The sequence below is a fragment of the Mesoplodon bidens genome (assembly GCF_964165515.1).
Source record: "Mesoplodon bidens genome assembly, chromosome: 18".
Classification (NCBI taxonomy): domain Eukaryota; kingdom Metazoa; phylum Chordata; class Mammalia; order Artiodactyla; family Ziphiidae; genus Mesoplodon; species Mesoplodon bidens.
This window is the reverse complement of record NC_138175.1, coordinates 9,242,533-9,255,802: the sequence shown is the minus strand read 5'-3', so window position 1 is coordinate 9,255,802 and position 13,270 is coordinate 9,242,533. Positions and strand designations below refer to the sequence as shown.

General features: G+C 48.4%; 1 long non-coding RNA gene across 1 annotated transcript in view; it reads right to left on the bottom strand.

The window, feature by feature from the left end:
- Positions 1 to 4,278: 4,278 nt before the first annotated feature.
- The window catches only part of LOC308606287, a 122,939-nt gene continuing 113,947 nt past the window's right edge, over positions 4,279 to 13,270 (bottom strand). Inside the window, exon 6 of the long non-coding RNA XR_014013792.1 lies at positions 4,279 to 4,421. This is a non-coding gene — a long non-coding RNA (uncharacterized lncRNA). The remainder of the gene's footprint in view (positions 4,422 to 13,270) is intronic.

Here is a 13,270-nt window from a genome sequence, read left to right as displayed (position 1 = left end):
TTGGCAATGAAGGGTGGAAAGGTCACCAAGAAGAAAGTTTTCTGATTCCTCTGAAAAAGCAAATTCCCTTCCTCAAAGCATTTCCTCCCCCGCAGCTTACACTCCAAGAAGAAGAAAGAGGCAGATGTGGGGAAAACCGTCATGTAGTTATTGAATGTGACCCCGTAAGGAAGAGTTCAGAGCAGCCGCAGCAGCGGCAACAGAGAAAGCAGGCAGCCAGCCTCTGTTGCTGGCTTTCCCTCCCCGCAAATGCCGTTAGTATCCAAAGGTTGTGCAACCTCACCCCTATCTAATTCCAGAGGATTTTCATCACCTTCCCCAAACCTGTACCTATTGTCACTTTCCATTTCCCCTTCTCCCCAGTGACCAGCCATCTACTTTCTGTCTCTATAGATTTGCCACTTCTGGACATTTCATATAAACAGACTCATATAAAATGTGGTCCTCTGTGTCTGACTTCTTTTAATTAGCCTAATGTTTTCAAAGTTCCTCTACGTTGTAGCATATGTGGGCACCTCATTCCTTTTTATGGCTGAGTATTATTCCATTGTATGGATACACCACATGTTGTTGCTCTATCCATCAGCTGATGGACATCTGGGTTGTTTCCACCCTTTGGCCATTGCGAATAACACTGCTATGAGCAGTTGTGTACAAGGTGTTGGCTGGACATATGTCATCCTTTCTCCTGGGTCCATACCTAGGAGTGGAATTGCTAGCTCACATGGTGACACAACATTAACTGTTTGAGGAACTGCCCCGCTGTTTTCTTTTTCGTAGGACCACACAGTGGCCTGTTGAGTGGTCTCTCTGCCCCCAGGGTTGTCCCCTCCCTCTGGTCAGGTCTCCTCACCACAGCAGCAGGGAGCAGTCTCTCACCCAACAGACACTTTTAGAGGCTGCACAGGGAACCAGAGAGACAAGGTCCTGTCCAGTGAGCTGATCGTAAAGCATCAGCCGGGTCGTGGTTCTCACTGCTCGAATAGTTCATTACACCCGGAATACAGGCACAGCTCTGGTCCAGAAGGTCCAGAAGCATCTCCCCTGCTTTTCCCTCCCTCTTGCTGATTATTCTCCAGTCACTCTGGCCTTCCTTGGACACTGGCTTTCTCCCGCCTTGAGCCTTTGCACATACCATTTACTTGTTTCCTCTGCTTAGATTAGAACGTGCCATTCTTCACAAAGCTGCCCAAATGAATGAGTAAACAAATCGAATTCAGTATAGTCAATGTATTAACTTGCTCAAGGCCACACAGCTGGTTGACGGCAGACTCCCCACTGGATTCTCGTATCAAAGGCTTTTTGTTTGTTTGTTTGTTTTAAATCTTTCCTCTAGATGACCATCTAATATATCAGCCTGTATTACAAACCTTTTTTTTAGCCTCTATATCAGGGCTTCTCGAGCTCAGCACTATTGATATTTGGGGATGGATAATTCTTTGTGGAGGAGGTTATCCTCTGTGTTGTAGGACGTTTCTGCATCCCTAGCTTCCACGCACTGGATGCCAGTAGCAACTCCTGCCCCCCAAACCTCCCCAGCTGTAACAACCAAAAATATCTCCAGCCATTGCCAAGGTCCCTTGGGGGACAAAATCATCCAGTCGAGAACCACTACTCTATGGCTGTTGTCTTGTTCAATGAATACTGGAGCTGAGACCAGCCAAGGGTATTTCCAACCCCTACTTACCAAAGAGTTTTAGCCAATTCCCCTTTAATAAGGCAGGAGATGAGGCCTATATGAATTTAGAAGAAATCCGAACAATAAGGTTGGAAATCAAAAGAGTTTGTGATTGATCTGCAGTAAATGAGAATATTTGCTATGCCAGATTCTTCATTCTTCCAAAATTCTGGTCAATAAATAAATACCAACTTAGTGGGATCCTAACCCTCCTGAGTCAGGCAGATAGTATGATCTTGTACACTGAGCCGTTTCCTCAAAGTATTTTTCCAGGTAGTTTGGATCATCCTTTTCAGAGATCAGAACTTTAGAATAAATGGAAGGGGGAAGAGATGAACACAGAAGGAGACCCTATGACAAAGCGGTCCATTTTCAGTGCTTCATGTTAATTTCAACAGCTTGCATCTCCCTACATCCTTAGCCTTAGGACTGAGTCTGAGAAGCTGAAATGAGCACAATTGCTCTGAGCCAGTGACTTTGCAGACCAGGATGTTCCCCAGCTCCTGCAGTGCTGTGCAAACTTGGATGCAGCCGGGGGCTCCATTAGTAACCCCCGGGAAAATATGAGTGTTCTTAGCTGGAGACGTCCAAATAACAAGATTCATCTTTTTCCCCCCGGCAGAATCAATAAATTTGCATGATGCATATTAAATGTTTAATTAAAACCCAATGCTAAAGCATTTTCAGGAAGTTATAAAAGCCCTTTGGAGGAGGTCTGGAAGCCAGGGGTGCTTGTAAGTTTACCAACTGCACGGCTGCCCATCAGACACCAGGTTTCATCTTTGTTCTGTTTCTCTTTGGTACCTGAGTTGTTTCACAGGTGTTGGAGGTGCCTGATGTAATGACTCAGTGATGCTCGGGTGACCGTTAAAATGACAAGGATTTGAGACTTTAAGGGTAGAATCACCAAACTCCCTCTGGCCAGATCCAGAATCCACCTCCTTGCCCCTCCTGCAGTAGGAAGGGAGTTGGGCGCCTAGCGCAGAGCCCGTGTTGGAGAAAACATAAAGATCCCAAGAGCAATTGGAAGCTGAAGGGGGGAAGTGCCTAGAGACAGAATTTTGCTCCTTTGGCTGTAATTGCCAGTAAGACTTCCTGGGGCCTCGGAGCGGGATGCTTTCCGAGCAGAGAAGCCGGGCTTAGATGACGCACCCCAGGTACTCTCACGCTGCAGGACGAAACCTTATTTAGTAGCTGTATTAATTGAATCCTCACTTTGTGTGGATTGATGGAATTCATATCAGAACGTCCCCTCGCTGTTGGAGATGTCCCTCGCTGACTGCCTCCGCCCTCCAAAACAGGAACTCAACTTCACAGATGATGTTTTCTCCCCCAGTTGCTCATTCATTCCTGCATCCATTCATGCACTCATTTATTCCACAAAAGCCGATTCAGAACCTTCTAGGTATCCTGGGCTGTATCTGTCCTGAAGTCAACCTTGATTTACTAAATGCCAGGCACCGTTCTAAGCGATTTACACGCACCATTGTCTCCAATCTCCACGAGTCTTTTGAAAGCAGAGGGTTTTCTCCAGCTGGAAGCAGAAAGGGAAGTCGGAGAGGTTCAAAGCCCAAGGAGGACTGGGCCGGCTGTCGCTGGCTTGAAGCTTTTGGGTGGGGGGGAGCATGTGACAAGGAAGGTGGGGGTGCTCCCCAGCAACAGAGAGTGGCTCCCGGCTGACAAAAGCCATGGGGACCTCAGCCCCACAGCTACAGAGAAATTAATTCTGCCAACAATCTGGATGAGCTTGAAAGGAGATTCTCCCCCAGGGCCTCCAATTAAGAGCTCAGCATAGCCGGCATCTTGATTGCGGCCTTGTATGAGCCCCTCCGTAGAGAAGCTGCCTCAGCCCACTCAGACTTCGGACCAACAGAACCGCGATATCATAGGTGGGCGTTGTTTCAAGTCGCGAAGCTTGCGGTCTTTGTTGTGCAGCTCTCATGATTACTGATGATTACTGATTACTAATAGACTCATGGGATTCTTACGATCAGGCGTCAGGCTGCTAACAGATGAAGAAACTAAAATTCAGAGAAGTGAAGATAACTTTTCAAGGCCACACAGCTTGGCAGGGCGAGAGAGAGAGATTCAAACCACACGGTCTCCTGACTACGATTCTGATGTTTTTGTGGGTCTCACAGATCTCTGCGGTGGGTGGAATTGTGGTCACTCTCTCTCTGTGACCCTCTGGCATTGTCAGTGAGGGACACGAGATGTTGGTGTGAGTGGAAGCAGAGCGGTGGGCCCGGAGCCGGCTGGACGACCCAGGTGGGGGCCATAGAGAAAGGGGGAGGGATGTGGAAATGGACGTGCCATCAAAGGAGAGAAAACAGAGCCGGTAAGGAGGTTAGGGTGTGGGGAGCTTCTAGTTTTCATCCTATTTGCACGGTCAAGGACGCACCCCCAAAGGTCCAAAGTGACGGCAGGCACTGTAATGTGTCACAGCCCTGCGTCCTGGGGAGACTAACCAACCCTCCACGCTGTCCTCTGATGGCTGCCTTCCACACTGTTCTGTCCTGGGGGTCGGAGGCCACACATCAAAGCGCAGTGTCCTGACCCCTGTGGCCCTGCAGCTCACCTGACCCTCACCTTCTGGGGGCAGATACAGCTTCATTCTGAGGAAAGATGAAGCCGAAGCAAAATGAGCAGGAATCTAAGGTTTGACTTCTTCAGCATCTTTAGAAATCACAGTTATCGTTTCCTTCTTGGATTATGACAGTGTCTTCTACTCCTTATGGAAACTCTGGAAAATACAAAAAGGAGAAAGAATAAAGGGAAGAGAACCACTTAGAAACAGTGGTTGTTAACAGTGTTTTCCTCTAAGTTATTCTTTGGGTAATGAGTATACAAAAATATATACACAGATATGCAATTGTATGACGAAAGGGTATGTTTAACAGAACTGGAATCAGATGGACTCTTTATTAATCAGCTTTTCACTTCATAATCTACCATCACCGCTTTCCCCGATCACTGAGTACTCTTGGGAAGAGTGTCTTTATTGCCCCCATAACACTTAATCCCATGATCATAAAAGAATTCACTTCACTTATTGGGGGACTTCAAAATACTTTCCAGTTTTTCAGTAATATACACACTGCTTTGATCTCTACCCTTGTACATTTCTGAATATCTGATAATCTCTGTAAGACAGAGATAAAAAACGGGGGTTACCAGGCTGTGATGGTTAATTTCATATGTCACTTGACTGACCGTGGGGTGCCCAGATGAAACATTATTTCTGGGTGTGAGGATATTTTTGGATGAGCTTAGCATTTGAACCTGTGGACTCAGTAAAGTGGATGCCCTCCCCAGTGTGGGCAGGCATCGGTGACTCCATTGAGGGCCTGAGTGGAACAAAGGCAGAGGAAGGAGGGATTCACCTCCCTGCCGGAGCCTGTGCTCCGCAACAAGAGAAACCACCGCAATGAGAAGCCCGCGCACCGCAACGAAGAGCAGCCCCTGCTCGCCACAACTAGAGAAAGCCCGCGCGCAGCAACGAAGACCCAACGCAGCCAAAAATAAATAAATAAAATAAATAAATTAAAAAAAAAAAAAAGAGATCCCAGATCCCTGCGGACTGGGGTCTACACAGTCGGCTCCCTGGGTTCTCAGGCCTTTGGACTCAGACTCAGTGACACCACTAGTTTTCCTGGGTTTCCAGCTTGCAGATTATCTGACTGATTGATTGACTGATAGACAGATAGATATCCAACAGGAAATATATACATATCCTATTGGGTCTGTTTCTCTGAAGAACCCTGACTAATATGCAGGCTAAAAGGTATACGTATTTTAGGGTGTTGATATGACAAAGTATTTTCTAGAAAAGTTGTACCTGTCTTTCCACACAGAAATGTAACATGTTGCTAATGTAATGTGTTACATAATTTTTAAAGATCAACCTCCATTTGAACGGCAATCTCTCTCCTTTAATGCACTCCAACAGACTACCCTAGAGTTTTTCCTTTGACGACTTTTCCACATTCTGTTCCACACAGCCCCCTGCACCCCAACCAGTAGCATCCTTTAAATGTCGCCAAGTAGCAAAAAAAAAGAAAAAAAAAAAGGGGGAATAGGCACCACTTCCTCTATGCATCTACATTGTTTATCTCTAAAGATATCCATGTTCATCTAGTTACACAGGACATAATTCAAAAGAAGATCAAATGTCAAATAACGTTTACTTCAAAATAAAGGGCAATTTTTGAGAGCTATGTTTAAATCTCTTTCTATCTATACATTTTTAAAATTAATTAATTTATTTTATTTTTGGCTACATTGCGTCTTTGTTGCTGCACGCGGGCTTTCTCTAGTTGCGGCAAGCGGGGGCTACTCTTCGTTGCAGTGCGCGGGCTTCTCACTGCGGTGGCTTCTCTTGTTGCGGAGCACGGGCTCTAGGCGTGCAGTCTTCAGTAGTTGTGGCACGAGGGCTCACTAGTTGTGGCTCGCGGGCTCTAGAGCGTAGGCTCAGTAGTCGTGGTGCACGGGCTTAGTTGCTCCGCAGCATGTGGGACCTTCCAGGGTCAGGGCTCGAACCCGTGTCCCCTGCACTGGCAGGCGGACTCTTAACCACTGCGCCGCCAGAGAAGTCCCATATCTATACATTTTTTAAATTAACTGTTTGTCCATAAGCTCCTATGCCTGGTTCTCAGCCAAGGACAGCAGTATCATTTAGCTGAATCTCTTTGGTGAAGAGAAGGAGAGAAAACAAAGCTGACTGAAGATGTGCCACATGCTAGACCCTGCACCAGGTTCCACTGTGTACGTGATTTCTTTTTAAGCCACACGAGGTATTCTTTTCTACGTTTCTGTGCATAGGGAAATCAAGGCCTACAACCAGGACCGCGCTGAGCAGAGAGGAGACCTGAACACAGGTCTGTCTGTTCCCAGTCCCACGCTCCATCGTCTCTGTGTTCTGTCACCAATTCCTCTAGAAACAGATCCTCAAGCAGGGCACCGCCCACGGCAGCACCCAGACAGCACACTGGTAAGGCTCTCCCTTCACGCCGGCTTAGAATCCCCTTCCCTTCTGCTTCCTCAGATCAGCTCTCAGAGAGACTACCTGAACCCAAGTGCTGTTAGGGGTCTCCAAACCGAGACATTTGCTTAGAAGACCTGAGCCCCGGAATGACCCTGCAGAGCAGGGCATGGCTCAGGTGCCGGCTCCCACCTTTCCTTCTCCAGTCTTCGGGTCCCCAGAGGTGACTGCAGTGTGCCCTGCTGTGCAAAACGTCTCCAGGGAGCGACACCTGTCCCAGAGGTCTCGCTTTCGTCCCAGCTGGGCCTACGCGTGACCACGAGTGAGTCACAAGTGAAAGATGGAGACGTTTCCCCCGGCTACGGGGCTCTGGGTCCCCAAACCACATCTCTGCTTTCATATGTGTTGGGATGATTCAGCGGAAACTTCTGGTCAAACGGATCACCATAGCAACTTTCAGTAGACATCCAGCATGCAAATGAGAGCGTGGAAAGGGCCACTTTCTCAATAGCCCCAAACCATCATCCTCTGAACCCTCCGGGGATTGAATTCTAGACTCTTTGAAGGTTTAATGCAGAGCCTGCTTCAATGCAGGTCGGCACCTGGCTGGGTCTGTTGGTATCTTCAGATGCTAAAATGAGAAAAAGTCCCCGGGGGTGGTTTCTACACTCTGAATTGTTTGTCTCACAGGGAAGGTGTCCATAGGGGAGCTGGGAGACTGGGGCTTCACATTTTCTCTGTGTCATTTATAAGCTTCAGGATCTTGGCCAAATTACGAAAACTCTCTGAGTGTCAGGATTTTCATCGGTAATCATTAGAGAAATGCAAATCAAAACTACAATGAGATATCATCTCACACCAGTCAGAATGGCCATCATCAAAAAATCTAGAAACAATAAATGCTGGAGAGGGTGTGGAGAAAAGGGAACCCCCTTGCACTGCTGGTGGGAATGTGAATTGGTACAGCCTCTGTGGAGAACAGTATGGAGGTTCCTTAAAAAACTACAAATAGAGCTACCATATGACCCAGCAATCCCACTACTGGGCATATACCCTGAGAAAACCATAATTCAAAAAGAGTCATGTACCAAAATGTTCATAGCAGCCCTATTTACAATAGCCCGGAGATGGAAACAACCTAAGTGTCCATCATTGGATGAATGGATAAAGAAGATGTGGCACATATATACAATGGAATATTACTCAGCCATAAAAAGAAACGAAATTGAGCTATTTGTAATGAGGTGGATAGACCTAGAGTCTGTCAGACAGAGTGAAGTAAGTCAGAAAGAGAAAGACAAATACCGTATGCTAACACATATATATGGAATTTAAAAAAATGTCATGAAGAACCCAGGGGTAAAACAGGAATAAAGACACAGACCTACTTGAGAATGGACTTGTGGATATGGGGAGGGGGAAGGGTAAGCTGTGACAAAGCGAGAGAGAGGCATGGACATATATGCACTACCAAACGTAAGGTAAATAGATAGGGGGAAGCAGCCGCATAGCACAGGGAGATCAGCTCGGTGCTTTGTGACCGCCTGGAGGGGTGGGATGGGGAGGGTGTGAGGGAGGGAGACGCGGGAGGGAAGGGATATGGGAACAGATGTATATGTATGACTGGTTCACTTTGTTATAAAGCAGAAACTAATAAAAAAAAATGAGGGTAAAAACACTTGCTCAATAGAGATATGATGTGTCTGAAATGAGAATTGGAAAATGCTTTGCATGTATTAGTCCTTCAATAAATGGTAGTTACCGTACTACCCTCTGTGGACCTTCTGAAGCCTATCTTTAATCGAACGCCAGTTATACGGAAACTGTGGTGTTGATCGTTAGGGATGTAAATGTCAATGTGGCATCGCTCTCAAGGGGCTACAGGAGCTGCTGAAAAGAGGGTGAAAGGGGGTTAAACAGATTAACCCTCTGACTTAAAAAATCTACACTACACAGATTTCAACGTAAAAAGCCAACGGGGTGTTGGAGAAGGAGAAGTTATTTTATTTTATTGACACATTATTTACTATATCAGACAGGAATGCCGTTGGCTGCAAACAACAGAATAATTAATTAAGAGAGGGCTTAAACAAAGAAGGATTAATGTTCTCTCTCTCTCTCTCTCTCTCTCTCTCTCTCTCTCTCACACACACACACACACACACACACACACACACACACACACACACTCCCCACACAGTTGTGGAGGTAGCTGATTGCTAGCATTAGCTCAGTGGCTTCCCAATATTAAGGTCACATCTCACCATCTCTGCAATTCTCATCTTTCGTCTCTTGTTATCACCTCATCTTCCCAAGGTGGCTGCTGAAGTGCTAGCCATCATGTTTGCATTGCAAGGTGGTAAAACCAACAGGGAAACTGATGGTACCATTGGAATGTTTATATTTTATGTATGAGAAATGAGTCACCTGGCCTTTCTGGGCTACAAGATTACTCATGGGTTGACTTGATGAAATGTCACATCATCCGCAAGGAGGAAGCATGTGTATAACCCCAAGAGCACAGGGTAGGAAAAGAGCAGAGGTCCTCTGACTTTGGTCCGTGCTCCGCCCTTCCGCATAGCTCAGCTCTGATTCAGGGGTCCAGAGTTTGTGGGGTGGGCTGGGGAAGGCAGTAAGGGCCTGCTGAGGTACACAGGACCCCAGCTTGGTCTCTCCTGGGAAGAGGGTGAAGGTCATTCACGTTCTCCTGTAGAGAACGCTGACTGCATCCGGGGGAGAGGAGGAGAAAGACAAAGGAGGCTGTACTCCGGGTGGACCTTGGGGCACCCTGGGAGAAGCATACCCATGTGATTCTATCTGATCCACAACTTTGTGTCTCTTGGGTCCTAGCGAGAAGGAGTGGGCCTGGGGAAGCAAGAGTAGTTTTAATAAAGGGAATGTTTACAGAGCACAGGAACACAGGATATAGAAAAGCCTTAAGGCAAAGTATCATTTCCTGGGGTTTCCAACTTCAGGGAGCCAGGACCACCTCTTGCTGCCTGAAAGGGTAAGGAAAGGGTGCATCGTTCCAAGACTCAGGGAAGAGGGGAGGAGAGAGAGAAAGAGATGGAGAGAAAGGGAGAAAGAGACAGACAGGGAGAGAGAGAGAGAGAGAGAGAGAGAGAGAGGTGGGTGACTGGACAGGGCAGCCTGGCTCCGACTCTAGAGCCGTAACCTTCAGTCAAGGGCACGCGTGAGCCCTCAGGCTGGGAGGCAGGAGCTCACCCCACCGCCCTGCAGTGTTACTCAGAGGCCTGACCCAGCTGGAAGCCAGAGGGCCTGGCGAGCCCACTCACATGTCTACGCTGATCTGTCTCCCAGAGCCCAGAGCTGAGTGGGGAGAAGCAGAGAATGGACCTGGCGGGGGTGGGGCTGGGTGGAGGGAGAGCCCAACAGAGACACAAAGTTGAATGAGGGCAAAGACGCTGTTAACACCCTTCCCCCAGTCCTTTGTGCTGTTACAATTACCCCCACCAGTGAATGTTCCAGAGGCTTCCACGGAGCACGTGAAGGTGGGGTTCACCCGTCGGCCCCTCTGCCATGGTGTTCTCTACCTTTACACTCAGCGCCTCACTGCTCACCCATCCTCACTACTCAGCCCATGCTCTAAATGTCGTGACAGAAGATTAGCCTCCCTGGTGTTTCCTCTTAAAAATCCCCCCCGACAGTTACACTCTGGGGACGAAAACGCAGGGCCCGTTTTGTCACTGTATCCTTTTCATCAATAAATTATGTGATCGAAACTGGAGGAATATACATCTCCTTAAGGGATGTGGGTGGAATCAACGGTGTGTCGGAGGGAGATACTTACATATTTTTCTTTAAATAAGTCCACGTCCAAATCCTAGCACGAGGAGGAGCCATGTGATTGGCAGTCAGTAGATATTTAAAACAAATGGCGGACTTCCCTGGTGGCGCACAGGTTAAGAATCCACCCGCCAATGCAGGGGACACGGGTTTGAGCCCTGGTCCGGGAAGATCCCACATGCCACGGAGCAACTAAGCCCGCGCGCCACAACTACTGAGCCTGCTTTCTAGAGCCCGCGAGCCACAACTACTGAAGCCCGCGTGCCTAGAGCCCATGCTCCGCAACAAGAGAAGCCACTGCAATGAGAAGCCCACGCGCTACAACAAAGAGTAGCCCCCCCGCTCACCACAGCTAGACAAAGCCCGCACGCAGCAACGAAGACCCAACACAGCCAAAGATAAATAAACCAACAAATGGATAAATAAATTAAAAACAAATGGCTAGTGACAAAAGACAGGGGAAAGTATACATACACATCAATTATATATAAATACATTATGTGTATATTCATTTAATGATGTGTTTGCACCAGTGGACCCATCGACTCAGTCCAAATAGAGGCTACAGTAGCCACACGTGCAGGGTAATTTGTTTCTTTCAAGATAACAATGAAAAGTGATGCTGGAAGATCCTGGGCCATTCTGCCGAGCTGATCCTACCCTGAGGACAAGGTGTAGTTTTCTGGTGCTTGGGAAATGTGCTTCTGGGAGTGGTCAGGTGTGTTCTGGTGCCACTTCTGACTCTCACAGAGGATCACCAACAATCCCAACATCAAGTTTCAGGTTTGGCAAGAGGCACATAAAAATGTTCTCAAGGCACTGTGTCCAAGAAAAAAAAACCCCTCAGCGACCCAGGCTTCACGGAAGATGAGCCCTGCCTCTCCCGATGTGCCTCTGCAGACACAGAGGGGTGGGACGTGGCCTGGGATCCTTTGGGAGCAGGCGTTGTCTCTGGCATGAGATGTGGGCCGCCAGAGAGCATTGCCCGGAACAGTAACATGGCGGCAGAGAACTTGTCGGGGTGTTCACGTGAGGCCCAACAGAAAGATGGAAACAGATCGAGTCATTCTGACAAATCAGGTTTCAATGCTCCCTCCCTCCCTCCTTGTCAGCATCATCCTGAGCGAGAGAGAGAGACAGAGAAACAAAGACAAAGAGAGACAGAGAGAAAAAGACAAAGACAGAGACAGAGGGAAACGGAGACAGAGACAGAGGGAGACACAGAGAGAGGGAGACAGAGAGACACAGAGCAAGACCCCAGAACAGTCGTTTGCCGGTTGGGACACACCAGCGGGTTGAGAGGACACTGCAGATGAACACATTCACTCGTTCGGCAGACATTCCTTGACCCTCTTCATCTCAACACCGGTGCCTGTCCTCCCGGAGGTTTCCAGTCAGTGGACAGACAGACAAGCAAGCGTGAGCTTAGGATGGGAGTAACACGTCCTGTGATAAGGAAGTTGGGACGCCCCAGGACCGGCGCCAAGTCGAATCACAGGCAGGGCATGGGCTCCGGGTATCAACAAGCCAGCTCTGCCCACCCCTCGACCCCGAGGTTGTTTCTATGGACAGCAAGTGAAAACACAAATTAGTCGTTATTGTGGAAAAAGCTGAACTGTGTTGGACTTCATTTGTTCACTTCCAGTCTGATGGAGCTGCCATTTGTAATCACATATAGGGTTACCATCATCTTTCATCTTCCAGCTCTCGGAGTCTCTAGAAGGTTGCACGCGGCCATATTTGGGAGCACAGATCCCCCCGAACCTGGGGGTGTGGGGGGATATTTCTAAGAGAGGGTGATGTCTGAAAGGAGCTACTTGGCTTTACCTCGAAACAGAGAAGGGGCCGGATGAGTGGGAGAACTAGCAAACACCTCTTCCCATTGTGCATCCAAGTTCCCCCTGGGATGGGAGATGACAGCTGATGGCCGGTGGCCCGTTGTGTGTCAAAACCAGATGGCACCGAACAGCACACAGCACAAAGTCGGGCCTGGACCCAGGGCTCCAGAAATGTTACAATTGTTGTAGCTGTTCGTTTACCGTTAGAGATGCTTATCTCTTGGAACGCAGTGCACCAGTTATTCCTGCTCCACATTCTAGGTCCTCCTAGACAGCGTGGTGCTGCCGAGATGGACGAACTCACACCCATTCACTTACCCGGCGTTCATGAAGCACCTACTTTGTGCAAGGTGCTAGGTCCCAAAGCAGAGCCATGCGGGGGCCTCACCTGACGCTGGGCCTCACCCGACGCTGGGCCTCTTGCCCCCAGAGTAACCCTCTCAGGCAGAACAGCCCGGAGTTACTTCTGACACAGACGGGGAAGACCTCGGAGAGTGAATGTGCGCAGGGAAATCGTACTGGAGACCCAGAGCTCACAAAGAGAATGACTCCCAAGCTGTCCAGCTATCCCCAAACGAACGCGCCCTCTGCGAAACTCTCCCGAATGAATCTCACGCTGAAACCAGCGTTGCTAAAGGTGCCATCAGGAGCCTTAACGTTGTTGCTGACGGCGTGCTAGGAAATACTGAGACGACAGGGCAGGAAAGGAACATTTACTGAGTGTCTCCTGTGTGCCCAGGCCTGGGCTTTTAGATGCATGGTCAACTCCTGTCTTTTTAATTCTGGGTAGCTGGTGGAATTACCTCCCCACATTACGGATGAAAGAACTGATGCCTGCAGAGGTTAATTTTCTTCCTGGACAGCCCAGAGCAGATCAGAGCCTTGTGAGCACTTAGCTCTGCTTGGCTTTATCCAGACCCTGTCTTCTCCTTCTACTTAAAGCAAAACTGGACCAGGAAAATTACC